General features: G+C 49.1%; 1 protein-coding gene across 7 annotated transcripts in view; it reads right to left on the minus strand.

The window, feature by feature from the left end:
* ASTN2 (astrotactin 2) overlaps positions 1 to 19,169 on the minus strand; it is a 1,447,326-nt gene that overhangs the window by 745,054 nt on the left and 683,103 nt on the right. The window lies entirely within an intron of this gene.

Genomic DNA, 19,169 nt, shown 5'->3' on the forward strand with positions numbered 1-19,169 from the left:
CTCAGGATTACCCTTTTTACGAACAGAGCTTGGCAACTGGGCTGATCGGAGCCTGTTTCTCCTGCTTTGGTCAGAGCAGCTCCGTTTTCTTTTGCTAGTATATATACTGCACGGCCAGGAAGGGCGTGCGGGCACCCAAGTTTCCTTGGCTTAAAAGTATCTGGAAAGACACTACTCCAGCCCAGTGTTCTCATATGACCCGAGCTAAAGGCTGATTCTTCACAGACTGAGCTGCCCAGGCGCCCTCCACCAACTGGTCTTTAAATTATTCTTCTAACAGTACTTCCTTCCAATATAACCATACCAACACAGCCTCTTCTTGAATGAGAAGGATGGGAGCGTTGGCAAGCACAGGTGGTCCCCACAGTAAGATCATACCATCATTTCATCATGCTGCCTCCTGGAGAGACTGCGACCCTGGAAATGTCCTAGAAGGAAGGCCTATCATGTTATCTTATGAAGAAAGAGGAAGGGTGGTTCCTGGAGAATAACCAAGACTTCATTCAAGCAAGAGTTACCATAGAGACAGAGGCACTCCACTGTAGAAAAGTAGCCATAATAATGTCTGAGGCTTGGGGCTCTGGACCATCTTCCCAAGACACGGAGCTGACCAAGGGGCAGTATTCCCACAATCACCACAGATCTCATTAACATGTGTGTGTATACACACACAGACACACACACTTGAGGAGGACTGATGGGAAAGCTGAGCTAGAACTCCTTATCCAAGCAGCTCTCCTTGTACCCCACTCTGCAGCCCCTGGAGACGCGGAAGGAAAGACAGTCACCTTGAAGAGATGATGTTTGCTCACCAAATTCTACTGAATTATTCTTGTATCTCCCACTCCCCACAGACTCACTCCTTAAGGTTCACAATCAACAGTCCTTAGGGAAGAGCATCCGGTACTTAGTAAGGGCTATAAAAAGTTGCTATTAATATTTATTATCATTATTATTATTAACAGGTACAGGATCTAATTCACCCTTGAGCTGTGGTGGAAAAATCCTTGAGATAGCCTTGAGTGCTTGCTTTCTCTCCCACTCCTAATCCAGTCCACTAGGAGACCTTTCAAATGCCACCCCGAATGTATCCCTTCTTGACTCTTCTCCTGCAACCACCTGGGCCAATGCACCACCCTCTCTTGCCTGACTAGCTACACGGGCTTCCTAACAGGACTCCCCTCTGGCTCTTTCCCTCGCTTTTCTGTCTATTCTCACCCAGAAGCCGGAGGACTCCTGGCCCAGGCTGTTCGCTCCCATCACTCCTCGACTCGAAACCCTCAACAGCCTCTACCTCATTCCAAGGAAAAGACAAGGTGACCTGAATGTAGTAAGTTATGAGCCCAAGTGAAAACCCGCCTGGGCTTCACCTCCTGTGCCAAGAGTCAAGTGGGGAAGGAGATAACCACAAGACTTCATCAGTAATTAGGACACAGGGCCCCAAAGGACACCAAGAGCTCACTGTGGGACACTGGGGAAGGAGACTGGCTGGGAGCCCAGGGTGTGAAGCGGGTCTCTCTCCAGTGACTTCTCTCCCCCTACCGCCCCACCTCCGGGCCTCAGCACCCGAGCACTGGCATCAGCTTCTTCTGGCCGCCAGCCAGCTGGGCCAAGGCAAGGTGAAGACATTATGGCAAATGAGCGTGCTCAGTCCCTCACTCATGTTTCTTTCCTTGCATCAAAGCCTGGAACCAGAGGCCCAGAGAGCCCCAGGCTAGTGGTTGCCCTGCAAATAGCTCTCTCGTGCAGCAGCTCATGAAGAAGGTCTCATGGGCCAGTGGAAGGGCAAGCCCTGGCTAAGCCGCGTCTGACTGCCACGGCCTGGGATCGAGGAGATGCAGCGAGTACAGGGAGGCTTGCCGAAATCTGCAGTCTTCACTCCTGGAGCTCTCTGCAGCCTGTGCTCAAGATCCCACCACCAGAGAAGCCCCCTCCCCCGCCCCCCGCCATGCTCAGATCAGGAAACAGAGGGGCAGCCAGAGTCAGCCCCTCACTTCAGGTCACTGGTGAACGGATGCCCAGCTGGACCCAGTAGATGTCCGGTCCGCACAATTGCTACTATGCTGGTGGTTCTTGCAACATCTCCTCTTCCTTGACTAAATTAGCCCATGAACCAAAACTAGATTGAGCTCTTTGTTTGCTACAGCGATGAGTGCACAGTCAGCAGACACTAAACATTAAATGATAATAACAGTGTGTGAAACACAGTAAATATTGAATCACAGAGATCGGCTCTGGACTCACTCTATTACAAAGGAAGAAAACTGTTGCTGAGGTGGGGAGGAGGGCCATGGGGCCTCAGAGAGAAAACTGCCCTGGTGGAAGCAGAAGGACCAGCCATTCATCCCCACATTCACACATCCCCTCATTCATTCATTCATCCTTTCATTTATTCCCTCATTCATTCATTCCCTCACTCATTCATTTCCTCATTTACCCCCATTCATTCATTCACCATTCATTCATTCTCTCATTCATTCATTCACCACTCATCCCCTCATGTAGTCTTTCACCATTCACTCATTCATTCCTGTATTCATTCATTCATCCGTTCATCCATCCATTCATTCATTCATTCACATGTGTGTGTTCACTCATCTAACACACATTGTTGAGGACCTACTCAATTGTGGGCACTTTAGTAGCTCAGAACATGAAGGGAAATGAGGCCCAGTCTTGCCTTCAGGAAACTCAACCCTTTAGTGGCAGAAATTCTCCCCACTCCCCAGCTGGCATCTCAGTGCCCACACATGCGCACCTGCCCATGTAATACGGCCCCAGACCCTGCACATTATCCTGACCCACCTGCTACCACCATCCTCTCCTCATGTGCTCCAGCCCTGCAGGACTCACACATGTTCCTCAAACAGACCAGGTTCACTTTCATCTCAGGGCATAAGAACTCTCTGTCCTGTCTGTCTGGAACTGTCCTCCCAGACCTTTAAGTCACCTTCTTCTTGGCGTTGGCCTCTCAGTCCAAGTGACACCTGCTCAAAGAGGCTCTGCCACGGTTAGCTGCAATTCTCCTCTCCACACACATCTATGCTCTATGGTATCCCCTTTACAAAACCTTTTTATAGCATTTATCACTATTAGAAATGAATCATATGTATTTTCTGAAACATGGGTTTAAAGCCTGTCCCCCCAGGAGACAGAGACCTTGCTTCATTCCTGCCATATCTCAAGTGCTTTTAAAAGTGCCTGGCACACCAGTGCTCAGTGAAAAATTACTAAGTTGCCAATGATGAATACACACACACACACACACACCCATAATAAGATTATGAAGGTATTGTTAAGCCTCATTACAGAATTAAAGAAAGAATAAGTAAAGGTCCATTGAGACTATGAAGGTGTGACAGGAGTCTCCTAGCTTAGAGACAAAGAGCTACTCTAAACACATGGTACCATGAGCGTTACAGAGAATGGGCATATTGTTGGCTTTCAGAGGAGAGAAGGAGGCATAGAGACGGCCTGCGTGGTTCAGGATCTCAGGGCACTGAAGCCACACGTGTAAGGAGTGTGGTGGGACATCTGTTGGAAATATACTCCAGACACAGGGTTAAGGGCCTTGAATCCCAGCGACAGAGTATATTCTCCTCGGTGTGCGGTCGGGAAACAGCGAAGTACACTTGATCAGAGAGCCAGTCTCGTGTCCATTAAAAACAGGTCAAAGTAATACTAGCATAACCAAGGCTAGCTCTTGAAATTCCCTGCTGATTGATTTTCCAATTGCATTTTCCGCTTTCTCTTCCCCAAGTCCTTCCATATAAACATTTCACTGAAGTCTTCAAGTCACATTACAATCAAACTTAAAGCAAAAGGGGGACTAAACGCATTTGGTCGGGAACCAAGACGATTCCCATAAAGGCAGATTATGCTGACATGATGAATATAAAATGAAACAGCAGATATTAAAGTGGGAGAATTGGTGCACCATGCCTTCCGGCGGTAGGCTGACTCCAGCGCCTGCCTCCCTCCCTCACCTCAGAGAGCGAGGTTTTATATTGGAATCATAAAGAAACACAGGGATTGCCTTTTCACCTTTCTCTGTTCTCCCCCCATGGGCCGCAACTCGTGAAATATTCAATAGGCTCAAATCCCCTCAACCGCCCCGCTAAAGCCAAGCAAGAGGATCAGCCTTCATCAGTGATTCTGGGTAGACCGCCATCCTGCCTCAGCAGCCACAGATGCCTTTCAGCCTCCTGGAAAAGAAATAAAAATTCCCGAAGGCGTGTTGTGCTTTTAATTGGCTTGTTCTTCCTAATCTATGGCACTCATTGTATTTTTATTTAATTCCTGAAGGTCATTATGAAAATAAGCAGCTCTTCTGATCACCAGCCATCTTGGTAACATCTCCCAAGTGGCTAACTAACCCGCCTCCTGATTCCACGGCTCCGCTGACCCTCCAGCAGATAATTCGCAGAAGGCCGGAGAGCGCTTCTGATGAGTTTGCAAATAGTCTTTTGCTTCACCCGGGGGGGTGGGGAGCAGACATTACATGAGATGAACTCACTGCCTAGGTACAAAGAACTGAGGAAGGCAGAGATGTTGACTTCAACCGCCCTTGCCATTAGCTGTTCCGGCATTCATGGGGGTCATCCCGCTGAGTGACCTTGGGAAACAGATCTCACATGCACGCCCTCCTTTTCATCTCTACAGAGGTTGCCTTGATGCCGACCTTCATCATCCCTCTTGTAGAACACCTCAAATGGCCTTGCGCCAGTCAGGATCTCATCCCAGAGGAGAAGACACACTCAGTGAGGTCACTGAGAAGTATTTAATGACGGGCCTGTTTATAGACTTTGATAGTATATTAGTCAGGGTTCTCCAGAGAAACAGAGTCAACAGGACATATAGAGATACATAGAAAAAGACTCATTATGAAGGGTTAGCTTGTATGGTTATGGAGTCCATAAAGTCCCCAAATCTACCGCCTTCCAGCTGGAGGCCCAGGAAAGCCAGCGGCATAGTTCCAGTCCAAACCTAAGTCCTGAGCATGAAGGAAGCCAATGGTACATATCCCAGTCTGAGTCCCAAGGCCCAAGACCCAGGAGTGCTGGGAGAAGATGCAGGAGAAGATGGATGTCCCGGCTCTAGCAGAAAGCAAATCTGCCCTTCCTCCACCTTCGGGTTCTATCAGGCCCTCAGTGGGTTGAGTGATGCCCAGCTCCATTGATAAAGGCCTTTCTCCTTTACTTGGTCTACTGATCCAAAGGCCCGTCTCTTCCAGAATCACCTTCACAGACACATTCAGAAATAATGTTTTATCAGCTCTCTGGACATCCCTTAAGCCAAGTCAAGTTGACATATATAAAATTAATCATCACGGGTAGAATTAAGGCAAACCAGTGTTGGAGCATCTCAAGGTTGGCAACAGCAAGCAGCTGTCACCACCCTAGGCCTGAAGGGATGACGGGAGGGAGATGTGTAAAACCAGGAAACAGCCACAGCCGTTGGAAAGGACTGCCAGACAGGAGCTTCGACCTCCAGTAGAATATGCTGGCTACTGACAAGGCATGGCCCATCATGGGTGTGGTGGGGTAATACATGCCCCCATCTCACTCTCCCTCTACCTGCTAATCTCTTGCAGGTGCCTCACGTGGGCCAACTCCAACCAAACACCCAAGGGTAGAGCAAATCATACAGGTCAGCCTTCCAGGGCCCTCAGCAGGGAGAAAAGGGTGAAACATGGATCTCAAGGGGCCAGTGGAGACCACCTGGAAGGTCCGACCTGGCATGCTTACCTGCAGGCTTCCTTCCAACCATCATGCAAATGACTACCAGGATTAAGTTTCTAACCTGTAAATCTGACCACATCATTTTCTTGCTTGAAATCTTTCAATGGCTCCTGACTCCCCTCAGGATAAAATCTAATTTCAGGAGCCTGGCCCCTGCATTTCTCCCCTCCCTTACTTCTCTTCACTCCTTTCCCTGCACTGACACATTAAATCTGATCAAATATTCATGCAATCTCCACATCCACTACGCTCTTTCCTAATTCAATGTTTTTGAAGATGCTTTTTTAAAAGATTTTATTCATTTATTTGACAGAGAGAGATCACAAGTAGGCAGAGAGGCAGAGAGAGAGAGAGAGGGAAGCAGGATCCCCACTGAGCAAAGAGCCAGATGTGGGGCTCAATCCCAGGACCCTGGAATCATGACCTGAGCCGAAGGCAGAGGCTTAACCCACTGAGCCACCCAGGTGCCCCCCCCTTTTTTTCTTTTAAGGCTAAGAGAAATCAGTTTAATTTTATAGCACATCATTTAGTTGCCTCAACTGAAGATGCCTCTTCAGAGGCTGGGACAGCCTTTGCGACTCAACCCCATACCTTCTCTGGAAGATCTCAGTGACCCCCATATGAGCTAGACATTCCTTTACACTTCCATAAAGAGGGAATATGGTGTTCTATGTAATATCACAGACTCTGAGAGACCAACTACTGGAATTTGAATCCCAGCTCCCCTGTGTGTCTTTGGACAGACTCTTTACCTTATTTGTGCCTGTTTCCTCATCTGTCAAATGAGGATAATAAGACCCACCTCATAGAGTTCTTTTGAGAATTAAATGAGATAACATGAGAATTAAATGAGATAATTAAATGAGATAAGCTTCGATCTTGGTCTTCACTAAGCATTCCAGTTATAGGTGTTACGTCTCACTTCATATGCACTATTATAACACCCTATTTTACCACTGCCTTGGTCTCTGGTATTTATCTATGCAGTGTTTGGTATTTACCCATGTTAAAACTGGTATGTTTATACAGCTGACCTCTCTCACTGACTCCAGTGCAGGGACACATCAGAGCCATTTGTGTACCCGAGTGCCTGAGACAGTTGCCAAATGCAGGGCAGAGGGCTCCGTAAATGTTTGCTGAGCTGAGCTGAGCTGGGCTGTCCCCGTTATCTGAATTCAAGTGGGCACTCCAAGAGGACACAAAGAAGAAATGCCAACTCAGGGCAGCCATGATGGCTTGATTCCCATAAAGCAACGCTACAGAAATTTATTTAACATCTGGCTCAAGTTTAGACACCCAAGAGAATGCAAATGAAGAGAAAGACAGACTTTAAACATTCGAGGAGTTTGCGATTCTCATGGAGATAGACAGGAAGTTTATATAGAAAATAGATAATTCCGTGGTTCTGTTTAGACATAAGTATATATATATATATATATATATATGGCTGGAAAGAAATAGACTGTAACAAAATATACCAGATCATCAAGAAAGTGCTCTTCAAATGGTGAGATCAGAGGTGATTTTAATCATGATCTGATTCATTTTTCTCTACATTTTCTACATTGAATATACATTACCTCTGCATGTGTTAGTTGCAGATATATGCTCACTTTAAAGATTCAGTCAACCAACCTTTTCTGAGATCTGGCATTGAAGGATTCTAGCCTCAGGAGCTTGGGCCAACGAATGGAGAAAAAACATGTCATAAATAACTAGAAGTCAAAGTAGAAAGCTTAAAAGAGAGGAGATGACTTCTGGCTGGATCTAGAAAGTTTCTTTGTGGCGGATTCTTAACAGATGGGCAAGATTTCAACAAGTGGCCATGTAGCAGAGGGCACGGTGGATGGAGGAATGGCACAAAAGCAAAGGCGGGACTGCAGGTGTGCAAAGGGTCCAGTGGGAGGAAGCCAGTAGAAAAGGCAGAGGCTCACCATTATAGAGGAAACAGAGACAGAAGGCTAGATAGCAGGCCTGCAGAGAAGGACATAAAGAGGGGACTGATGTGTCTTAACTATAGGCTGTCTCCCAGGCAGAATAAGAAATATTAGGTCCCACTTCGGGCTCCTTCATGCAATCAGACCAAGCCCTAGTTTAGAGGCTAATGAAGCTCTCCAAATACCATAAATGAAAACCTCGATGATTTTCTTTCTTTATTTGTAAAGTGTGTGTGTGTGGCAGGAAGAAACTCGAGCCAGCTGTCCTACTCATATCACACCTAACATAGAATTAAGAGGAAATAAAGCCATGCCTAGCAATGTGTTCGGAAATCTGCAAAGCCCCACACTTCGTCCTCAAAGCAAATGCACTCATTATCCCCACCATTCAAGAATCTAACTTCCATAGGGCACCCAGCTGGCTCAGTCAGTAGAGTGTGCAACTCTCGATCTAGGGGTTGTAAGTTTGAGCCCCACGTTGTGCGAAGAGATTGCTTAAAAAAAAAATCTTCAAAAAAGTAATATAGTATCCATAAATATTTATTGACCACCTAAAATGTGCCAGGCACAGTGCTAGGTCCTGTAGCAAAAAGACCAATTTGATTGCTGCCCTTACGGACCTTCCATTCTGGGACGGATGTTCCTCCATGGATACTAAGCAGCAACAACACACCATCCTGCCCTCCTTCGGTTTCTTCATCCGTTTACCCATCAATCATTCATTCGATCCTGGTGCAAGATCGTGTCTGCTTAGCTAATTGCTGTCCTCAGTGCTTAGCATACAGTAGGTACCTAATAAATGTCTGCTGAATGAATGCATCACTCATTGCACGTTTTATGAGTTCCCTGCCCTCAAGAAAATCACAATCTAAGAGAGGAGAAAAAGGAAGATCAATGAAGGGGACAATCCTCTGGTACTGGCCACGAAAGCATGCACAGGGTGTTAAGAGAACACACGTGAGGAGGGAGTTAATGCTCCTCATTTATCAGGGATCTGGACAAGGTAAGCAGACAGAGTCTATAATCTGGACATTTTATAAGTCTGTAAGGTTCTGATGTCAGACCAGGTTACATGTCCGTAGATGCATCACGGTGGTGTGTAGTTGGGGAGGCTGCTTGGGGGGTAGAAGGTGGAGAGATGGGGTGGTGGTGGGGCTCGGACACAGCCAGAGCAGTGGCAGGTGGAGAAGAACACCTCAGGAGTACCTTAGACCCTCTTCTTCCTCGATCCCATCTGTCAGCTACCTCTGCCTTTGCCCTCCCCCCACCCCCAGCCTGCCTCCTCCCGCTTCCTTGGGGAACTATGTCTTTTACAAAAAACCTGTTTTCCCTAGCCACCCAGTAGAGATAAATAATACAGTTATATCCGGTTAAATAAGGGAGAGGAAGAGAATTAAGAGTTATCGGCAAGGGAGAAGAGCACATTGCTTCAGATTCCATTTGAAAATAGATGGATAGTGGTTGGAACTGGATCGTATTACTCCTGGTTATTCTCTCCTGAACCATTTACCTCGCTCCTTGCTGCATTTTTTCACCTGGTCTTTCCTTGTTGTTTAGCTTCACTATCTGCCCTTGGGTTTCTCCGTGTGTTTGCTGTTTCTCACTTTCTTTTCTTACCTTAATGCACCCAAATGATCAACGAGTTTTTCTCCCCCTCCCCTGTTCCACAATACTGCAAACTGATGGGGAGAGGGAGCCCAAAGAATGGGGACAGGGACTAACTTTCACCAACACCTGTTTATGTGCCGGGCACTCAGCTAGAGGAGGGAAACCCACATGAATAAGGGGGACAGAAGGACACCCACTGTTTAGATGTGCTGCCTGAGGTCCCAGCAGGGGACTGGCCTCTCCCATGGTCCTCCATCTAGTAAGGGGCAGAGTATGAATCCAAGCTCCGTTCCCCTTACTCCAAATTCAGTGTTCGCCCCACTTTCCTAACCAGGCTGAGAAAAGGAGTTTGCACATTTGAGTGAAAAGACAAGAGGGACCAAGTCCACACTGGGGGTGTGATGTAAGTATCGGGACAGCACCTCCCAGTCAGCCAGATGCTCAGATCACACGTTCCATCATGATGAAGTCATCTGCTGGGGTTGAGGATTTCTGTTGAGCCCTCTGTTTTTAAAATGCACATCTGTCTTCAGAGAGGCATAGGAAGCATTCTGTCTGGGCGTGAATTAAGTTTTTTTTTTTTTTTTTAACTTATTTGACAGACAGAGATCACAAGTAGGCAGAGAGGCAGGCAGAGAGAGAGAGGAGGAAGCAGGCTCCCCACTGAGCAGAGAGCCTGATGCAGGGCTTGATCCCAGGACCCTGAGACCATGACCTGAACAGAAGGCAGAGGCTTTAACCCACTGAGCCAGCCAGGCACCCCGTGAATTAAGTTTTTAAGACCACTTTTCTCCTTCCTCCTGAGCAACATTTACCAAGTTAGGTTTACCCCCTGAGCTTCACTTGTCTCATGTGGAAAATGGGAATCTTGAAAGCAATCTCTGACAAACGTCCTGAGAACTAAGAATGACTCGTGTTGGAAGAAGCCAGCACAGCACTTAGCACCTGTGTGTTCCCTGACAGCTGTCTGTCTTCTCGTCACTCCTTGTCTATCTCACCACTGTCGAGACAAGAATCAGGGTGTTCAACAGCAGTGGGGGATGGCATGGTACCAACTACAGAGAAAAATGAGGCACAGGTTACAGATCAGACTTCCTGCTTCACTTGGAAACCGTATCTAAGACCCTTCTGTCTGGAGCCCCAGTTCCCCTCACCCCTTTTAAGTCATTTCTGTTGGCTTCAACCTGGAATCATAGAAAACCTCACAGATGAAGACGTGTAAAGGAATGGAGATCAGTGATCTAATCCACCATTTGACTGACTGGGCAATATAGACCAGAGAGGGGTAACAACTTGCCCAAGGTCACACAGCCTCACAATCTAATGTTCTTCAAGGATCATAAGGAGGCTAGAGACAAAGATCTGGGGTGGGGGCAGGCCAGAGGTGAAAGATGGAACCTCCCAGACTACTAAAAGTGGTTTCCCAGCAAGGGGGGAGGGTGTAGAATTCCCTTGGACCTCCAGCGCTCCCTCAGCCCTGACTAAAGATTCTACCATGAGAGTTTCTCCTACCATGATGGTTCCCCAACCCTCTCACCTCAACCCAGAGGGTTCTGTATCTGAGCGCCCCAGCCTGGGTTCACACCGGACAGATAATAAAATGGGGTGAGTTAGGACAGCATGGCGCTATGCAGTGTTGGGGCCGAGGGAGGAAAAATGAAACTTGCAAAAACCAAACGGGAAGCTCAACAGAAACCAAGAGGGTGCACAGAGCTGCTACTGATGCCACCAGCTACTTGCAGCAAAGCGGGAGATGCTGGATGTGGAGGCACCCCTTCCCGTGATTAATTTGTCCCGATGCCAGATGCCGGTAGACACCCACTGCCTCTGTATGGGAACCACAGTCCACCAGCCCCAAGCCGCACTGTGGCCTCCCAGTTTCCACCGTGCTGTACTTCCTGCCTGAAATGCCCTAATTCCTCTTCCACAACACAGATATCGCCGTCCTTCAAAATCCAGCTCAATTACCTCCTCCAAAGAGCCCTGCCCAAGATGCCTTCTTCCTCCCTCCTCTGAGCTCTAAGCTCCTCTGGCAGGTTTTCGACTCCCTTCCCTGGTTCGCTAACCTCACCAGTCTCATTTCCTTTGCTAGGTCATGAGAGTCTTCTGGGCCAAGAGTTGCTATTATCTCTCCTATCTCAGCTTTTTTTTTTTTTTTTTTTTTTTTTTGGCAATAGTGGCTTACTTGATAATATGGGTCAATGTAAGATTAAAATCAAGGCCCAAGGGGTGCTTGGGTGGTTTAGTCGGTTAAATGTCCATCTCTTGGGTTCAGCTCAGGTCATGATCTCAGGGTCCTGAGTCAGAGCCCCGCACCGGGCTCTGCACTCAGCAGGGAGTCTACTTGAGGATTCTTTCTCTACCCTTCCCCACCAATAAATAAATCTTCAAAAAAAAATTTTTTTTAAATCAAGGCCTGAGGGGTGCCTGGATGGCTCAGTGGGTTAAGCCTCTGCCTTCAGCTCAGGTCATGATCTTGGGGTCCTGGGATCGAGTCCTGCATCGGGCTCCCCAACTCTCTCGGCCTACCTGTGATTTCTCTCTCTGTCAAATAAATAAATAAAAATCTTTAGTAAAAAAAAAAAAAAAATCAAGGCCTGAGAGGCGGAGACTTTCTACTCCAACCTCACAGATGGGAAGCAGAGGCACAGTGGGTGGAAAAGAGGTTGAGACCCAGAAGTGGGAGGAACCATGGGAAGTTCTCTTAACATGAGAACATATGGATCCACCTGTCCCCTAACCTCATCCTCATCCCACCATCGTCATTCCGTCCCTGTAGAAGCATGCCTCCCTGCTCTCGCTCACACCACTCTCTCTCCCAAGGCCACACTCAGGTTTCGTTGCCCGTCCGTCCTCAGAACTCAGTTGTAAGTTGACTAAACCATCAACAATTCTTCTTCTTCCATCCGCCCAGCTGTGCCATTGCAGATGCCTGTCAAGAGGTAAGTATATCCCTCCTCCCTCTGAATCAGAGTTGGCTGCACTTTGGCCAAAAGACAAAGCCAAAAAAAATGACAAGGGCAGGGACTTGTGAAAAGTAAGTGTTTGTGTCCGGACATGCTCTCTTCTTATCCTCGAAAACCTTGAAGCCTGGGATAACCTGCTGGATGAGGACAGAATATGGCCCACTGGCCACACGAGGAAGCATGGCAGGGATCTGCCAAGACCAGCAGAAGAAGGACTCCCCAGCTAAGCTCAGCCCAAACTGCCAACCCCAAATAATCATGAGCTTAAAAAAAAATGCTTTAAGCCACTAAGTTTTGAGTGTTTGGTTACACACTCACTGTTACCTCCTTTGTGAAGCCTCCTTCCCTGCCTCCAACGCTGGGATGGGGGAGCCCTGCCTCTTCTCACTGCTGTGCTTATGAGGCTATATCCTAATCATTGCTTTGGGGCTTTCACACCTCACCTACCCTCCGCTCCCTGAATCTCTGAGCTTCTTACAATGAAAGGTCTGCTCTCCCTTGCTCCTGGAACCCATCCCTCTAACACCCAGCTCCGAGGAGGTGCTCCACAGGCCTGTGCGGAACAGAAGGAATGGATTCAGAAAATTTCCCCCAGGCAGAGTCCTGCCACATTGCCCTCTGCCCCACCTCCTCCTATCAAATCTCTGTGGCCCTGATTTGAGAGCGTGAGTGGGTATCGACTGGCTCCCAGCTCTGCCGCTTCCAGAGCAAAACCTTCCCCTGTATTCCTTAAAGCAGCCTGGTGGCTGCTCTGTGTGTTCACAGCGGCCTTGAACATTAGGCTGCCTCCATGCCGTTACCCTCACTTCTAACGTGGTGTCGGAGCACAGCCCCAGGCCAGTGGTCGGGTGATTACAGGACCCTTTTGGCTTGCAATTCCACACCGTTCAATCCACTTGAGCCATGCCACAGATGCTGCCCTATGGCAGGGACGGGACAGGGAGAGGATGCCAGGCTGGAGGTGGGGAGGAGGGAAGGACCTTCTTGATTTTCTGAGTGCATCAGCGGAGGCTGAGAAAAAGGCTCAGGCTGTCCCCAGTGTCCCTCCTGACCAAAACAGTAAGTAACTAAATGATATCAAATGATGCCTTTCTCCAGCCGTGTGGGGCACAAGGACTCCTGTGACCCCTGTGACATATCGTTTTTCTTTGTTTTAAATACCAGATTCCTGGGGCGCCTGGGTGGTTCGGTTAAGAGACCAACTCTTGACTTTGGCTCAAGTCATGATCTCAGGGTTGTGGGATGGAGCCCCACATCAGGCTCCTCGCTGAGCAGGGTCTGCTGGAGATTCCCTCTCTCCCTCTCCCTCTGCTCCTGCCCCCCTCCACGCTCACTCGTTCTACCTCTCTCTCTCAAATAAATAAATGTTATAAAAAAATAAAAATAAATGAATGCCAGACTGCCCAGTGAGATGATGGAATGTTATCCCCACACTTCCAGGCTAGCAGTCAGGAAAGACAAATCCCACTCTGGTCTTGGTTCTGTGACCCTGTGAGGGGGTACCTTTGGACCTCAGTCTTCTCATCTGTCAAATGGGAGGACCAATTTTTCTCTTGACTCCTTCACTAGGTCACTGGAGAAAGTAAGGGGGAAAATTCATGAGAGGTATTTTGCATAAACTGTTCTCTATGTCAAAGTCATCCTAATCAACCTGATGCAAGATGTCTGGAATACTGACATGGCTCAATGGAAAAGGCTAAAATCCCTTTCCATTTTTAACACCCAGCTCCCTAATGCAGCATGGGCTCACCCAGTCACCATCTCTGCCATTCTAGCCATTAGCTCAGGAACCTGGCAGAGGTCACCTAACTTCTCAAGGACTCACCTTCCTCATAGAAACTGGGGACAATAGCATCATAATAATCACTGGAGAATAAGCATCAGAAAGGCAGTGATGGGGCCATGTCCAAGGGCCCAGAACAGTGTCCAGGATAATGTAGCCACTTCATCCAAAATAACAGGATGGCTAGCATTCATTAAGTGCTTACTATGTGCAAGGCTCTGTTCCCAGCTGTTTGTAGATTTTCTCATTTCGTCCTACCACCTTCCTGAGGACTTGTGGATCATAATCAAGCCACAAGCATGTAGTGTTGAGCTAGTATGTCAGCATGAGACCTGGCCCCAGAATTGGATCAGTCAGGTCTGCAACAGAGCCCACCCCTCCTCCTCCTGCCTCGTCTGTGCTAGACAAATGCATAGCTCTTCCTCTGGTAAGGACACACAGCGGGGACTGCGTGCTCCAAAGCACGGGGCTCTGCCTTTGACTGTGAATTTCTGGAGAAGAGGAATCGTGATTGTCCAGTGACCTCTTTAGAGAACTGTGCTTACAATCTGGAATAGCAGCAGGGGGTAAGACTAGGAATCAGGACCTTTGCACTGTCATGCCCTCCCCACCCCCAACCCCAACCCTCACCTCACCTTGCTGGCTCTGCTTCCGGGACCAAACGGAGACTGAGTCAACTCTGCAAATGTTTCTGGGGAATCTTCACTACCCCAGGCCCTTTGCTGAAGCATCCGGGCACCACTTCCCTAAATCTCCACTTCTCTTTTAGAGTCAAGAGAATCCAAACCCAGGGAATACAGGGAGTTGACCCAGATTACACAGTCAGTCAGGGACCGGGCTGGCGAGCATCCAACCTGGTTGTGCCACGCCTGCCAATTTCTGAGTAGCCTCCTGGCTCTGCCAGACTTACTGGGTTACCCAGGGAAAGGTGCTTTCCTCACTGAACCTTACTTTCTCAACTGTAAAATGGGAGAGTAACTATCCTCAGAGGTGTTCAGAATAGCGCCTGGAGAATGCCCTAGGGGGCAAGGTGCCGGGACCTTCTTCTCTTACCTTCATGGAAATGGTCATGCTGTCAGAAAACACAGGGCTCCGCCTCCCATTTCACAGTTCATCCCCATGTGTCAGCTCTGGGAAAAGAGGGGGCTACCCACCTAGCATCCCAGGAACCTCCACTATAGGCATTTAATCCTCCCTGAAGATTTCTCTTCAAAGACCATTGGTGGTTTCCCTCTCACCACTGTCACGACCACCCTGGTTCCTATCCACAGCATGATATGGAATATGCTAGAAGGAATCATGCTGCCAGAATGTCCTTATGATAGGCAAGTGTGCCTATTTACAGGTGGCACCGGGAGGTTTGTTAGCCCTGGGAGTGAGCATCAAGTTAGAGAAGTCATCCCTAGACAATATGTGAGAGCATCACGCCAGGGAGTTACAGGTACCTAGGAAGTCAAGTTTATATCCTCTGAAAACAGCTGCAGAGATCCCGCCTAGAGGAGCCCCCATATATAGGTCTCTGCTCCTAATGCAAAACTGTGCTCACAGATACATGCCTCTCTCCATGAACCTATACATTTGTGTGCTGCCCAGAAAACAGCCCCATTTCCCGCAACCCAAATGCCAGCTGTCCACGACGTGCAGTCACTTCCTCCCACGCATGCATGAACACACACTGACGTGTTCATCTATAGACACAAACACCGCTGTTACCAAATACACTGTCCAACGTGGACTCCCGTGTACATTTTGCACAACCACTCCCTTCCTTATGTTGGCCTAAAGACTGTCTGTGCCTGTACCACCCTGGAGCACTCCCTGACCCATACAATCAGTCATCTCCATGTACGGGCACACACACACACACACACACACACACACACACACGGACACTTCCCTAACACAGCAGCGATAGGCTTATCGGGGGCCCTCACAGATGCACGTTCTCCCAGAGTGTTCAACTGGCCCAACCTGTTTGCTCACTGCCATGCACACTTGAACTCACACATCTGTGGCCTGGTGTCTTGGCCACATTCATGGGCAGAAACCCAACCGTCTGTGTAAGCATGCACCTGCCTACAGCTACAGATACACTTAACCTGAGGACATACCTAAGCCCGCATTTATGTCCTCACATCCACAGGCCTGTAACTGACATCAGGAAATGTCCCTCTGAGCCCCAGGACTATCTCTGGATCTGTCCTTCGAGGAGCCTGGTCTTGTACTCCAGGAGGAAGATCAAATCCTCTCCCATACCGTCTTAGGAAGCTATTTCCTCCTTTCTAGTGTGACTGACAGGCCATCGTGGAGCGAAGGAGAGCAGAACAGTCTCTGTTCCCAAGCTGTCCATCCACTTAATCCTTTCTGATTTTGTTATGGGGAAGAAAACTCCCTGAATTGCTATTTCATCCATCTAGCCTGATGTCCTTGAAAGAGACAGAGGCAGAAATAAACCTGGTGATGCCGGGCCCTGGGCAGCCCTGGTGATATTCCCGTGGGGCTCTGACTCTAAGGTCTGTGCAGGAAGCCTGGCCGGAAAGCCCAAGCCAGCACCATGGATGCGGGGCCAGGAGAACCCAGAAGCAGAAATGACAGGCTAAAACTCCTCCTGCCCTTCTTATAGCCACACACCACGCTCGACACCATTACACACGGCAAGTCATAGGACCCTCAGCATGCTCTCAAGGTAGCCAGGAGAGGCCCATTTTAAGGAGAAAGAAGTAAAGGGCTCTGCCTACAGGGGCAACTGCAGGAAACAAGGAGGAGGAGTGGAGATTCGGACTCAGGCCAGGTTGCCGCAAAGCACTTGCTAAGCACAGGGGCATCTGGAAAGAAGCTGGCCAACCATGCTTCACTGCCTGGCTTCTGGAATCTTCCTCTGACAAGAGCTCTAGTCCACAGAAGAGCTCTCAGTGTGACATGGAGCTATTTCCCCAGCCTGATCCAAGGACTGGGAACCGGATAAGGAGACCAGGAAGGAGAGAAAGCCTGGGGACAAAGGGAGGGAAGCAGTCAGGAAGAAGGATGGGCCAGTGTGCGGGAGGTTGCAGGAAGAGACGATGGGGAGGGAAGGAGGAAGCCTTCAGAGATGGCAGACTCCATCCGTCTCTTCTAACAGTGTGGGCCAAACGCCTTCTCTGTGTGGCCCGTTAGAGATGCCGGCCATGCTGAGGAGACTGGCTGGGCTTTCCACCCGGGGAACTCCCGGACGATGGGGGCCAATGTCTGTTGTACAGGTCAGGCTCCAGCTTGACCAGATGTTTTTAAAACATTTGTATAGTGACTTTCCAAATCAGTGACGGAAGAGCAGTGCAAGAAGGCCTCCAACATAACCCACCCTCATCTCACCCACAGGATGAGCACCGATGACCCATCAAGCCTTAGACACGCATAACCTCATCATAATAATCATAACCTCAGAATAATCTCATAACCCCCTTTCCAGAAAGTTACCATATGTCTCTGTACATCCACGCGTACATGAGTAAGCGTGTATGTGCATATGCCTGTGCAGACGCGTGCACATACTGGACTCAGAAAAACGAAGACACTAGCAACGATCACACAGGATTTCAGCCGCAGGGGTGGCGTTCAGACCCACGCAGCCTTTCTCACGGTCCTCGCGATAACATTCCTCTGACGGCGCCGCCTGCAGCTGCTTCTACTGGGTGTGTGGTGGCTGATGACTTGCACAATCCTGGTTGTCGAGCCCAGGACAGCACAGCTAGATGAACCCCAAGACCTATTCCGGAGGCAACGAAAGCAAGGTTGGAAGAGGGGACGTGGCACGGCTCAGGTCCGCCTACAATAAACATCTGGACTGGCACTAGGGCCTGCCCTCCCAACCCCAAGGTCAACGCTCTTTCCCCAGAGCGCTTTATGGCAGGCCTTGCGTTTGCAAGATGAGCTCTCCTCACCCTGAGGTCATCGACCTGGACGCAGGAAAGCTGATGGGAGGATGGACACGCACCTGAGCTCCCCTCTCCCATGCAGGGGTGAAAGCTCGTGGGAGAACAATCATTCCATCGCTGCGGCAGCAAGATTAGCAATCGGATTTTACAGATGAGCCAAACATGGCCCAGACAGAGGGAGGGACTTACCTGGAGAAATAGAGCAGCCCTCTCCAACAAAACCCGGGGTCCTTTCCTACAGAATCGGCTCTGGAAGAGCACCAAAGCTACTGAGTGCCAAGGCTGAGAACACGAGGACTGGAGACAGACAGACCACAGGCTCCTAACGTGGCAAACGATGGGCTCTGAGATCTTTGACCGGGCCCCTGCTTCTGGTGTCTGACTCGTGAGTTCACGCAGGTGTCGTGTTCAGAAGCCTGCCATGCTTAGTTTCACTGCTGGGACTATCTTGAAAATCTTACTAATTTTTGAACAAGGGACCCCACATTTTCTTTTTGCACTGGGCCCCTGCAAGTTCTGTAGCTGGGCTTACCTCTGTCCCTTCATCTTCCTGAGCTTCTGTTCCCTCAACTTCAAATGAGGTTAGTAACAGGGCTGACCTATCAGGGAGCGTGTGCCTTAGTCACAACCCCTTTCCAGCAGAGGCCATGAGAGCTCCGTCCCGTACGCACCAGCTCTCTGCCTAGTGCCTTCCTAACCCTCGTGCTGGGCACAACCGAAATACCAGGGAATTTTTTTTTAAGATTTTTTTTTTTTTAATTTGACAGACAGAGATCACAAGCAGGCAGAGAGGCAGGCAGAGAGAGAAGGGAGGAAGCAGGCTCCCCACTGAGCAGAGAGCCTGATGCAGGGCTCAATCCCACCACCCTGGGATCACAACCCGAGCTGAAGGAAGAGGCTTTAACCCACTGAGCCACCCAGGCATCCCAACACCAGGGATTTTTAAATTTTAATGTCCTCCACCCATTTCCCTCCAGCCCTCAACCTGTAGTAGCCCTTAATGAATGGCAGATGTAGGATGGATGCGATGTAGGATAAATACCCCAGCTTGGGATAGTGCCTGGTGTGCTCCTTCTGCTGCCCCCAGTTCCTTAGGACACTGATCCCTGGGTGCCGAAAGCAGCCCCCTGCCCAACTGTATACCCTTCACTGGCTCCATTCCCTGCCCTGCCTCTCTTGCCCTACTCATGCTTCCTGGGACCCCCCCCCTCCCAGATAAATTA

Source organism: Lutra lutra, chromosome 13, assembly GCF_902655055.1.
Source record: "Lutra lutra chromosome 13, mLutLut1.2, whole genome shotgun sequence".
Lineage (NCBI taxonomy): Eukaryota > Metazoa > Chordata > Mammalia > Carnivora > Mustelidae > Lutra > Lutra lutra.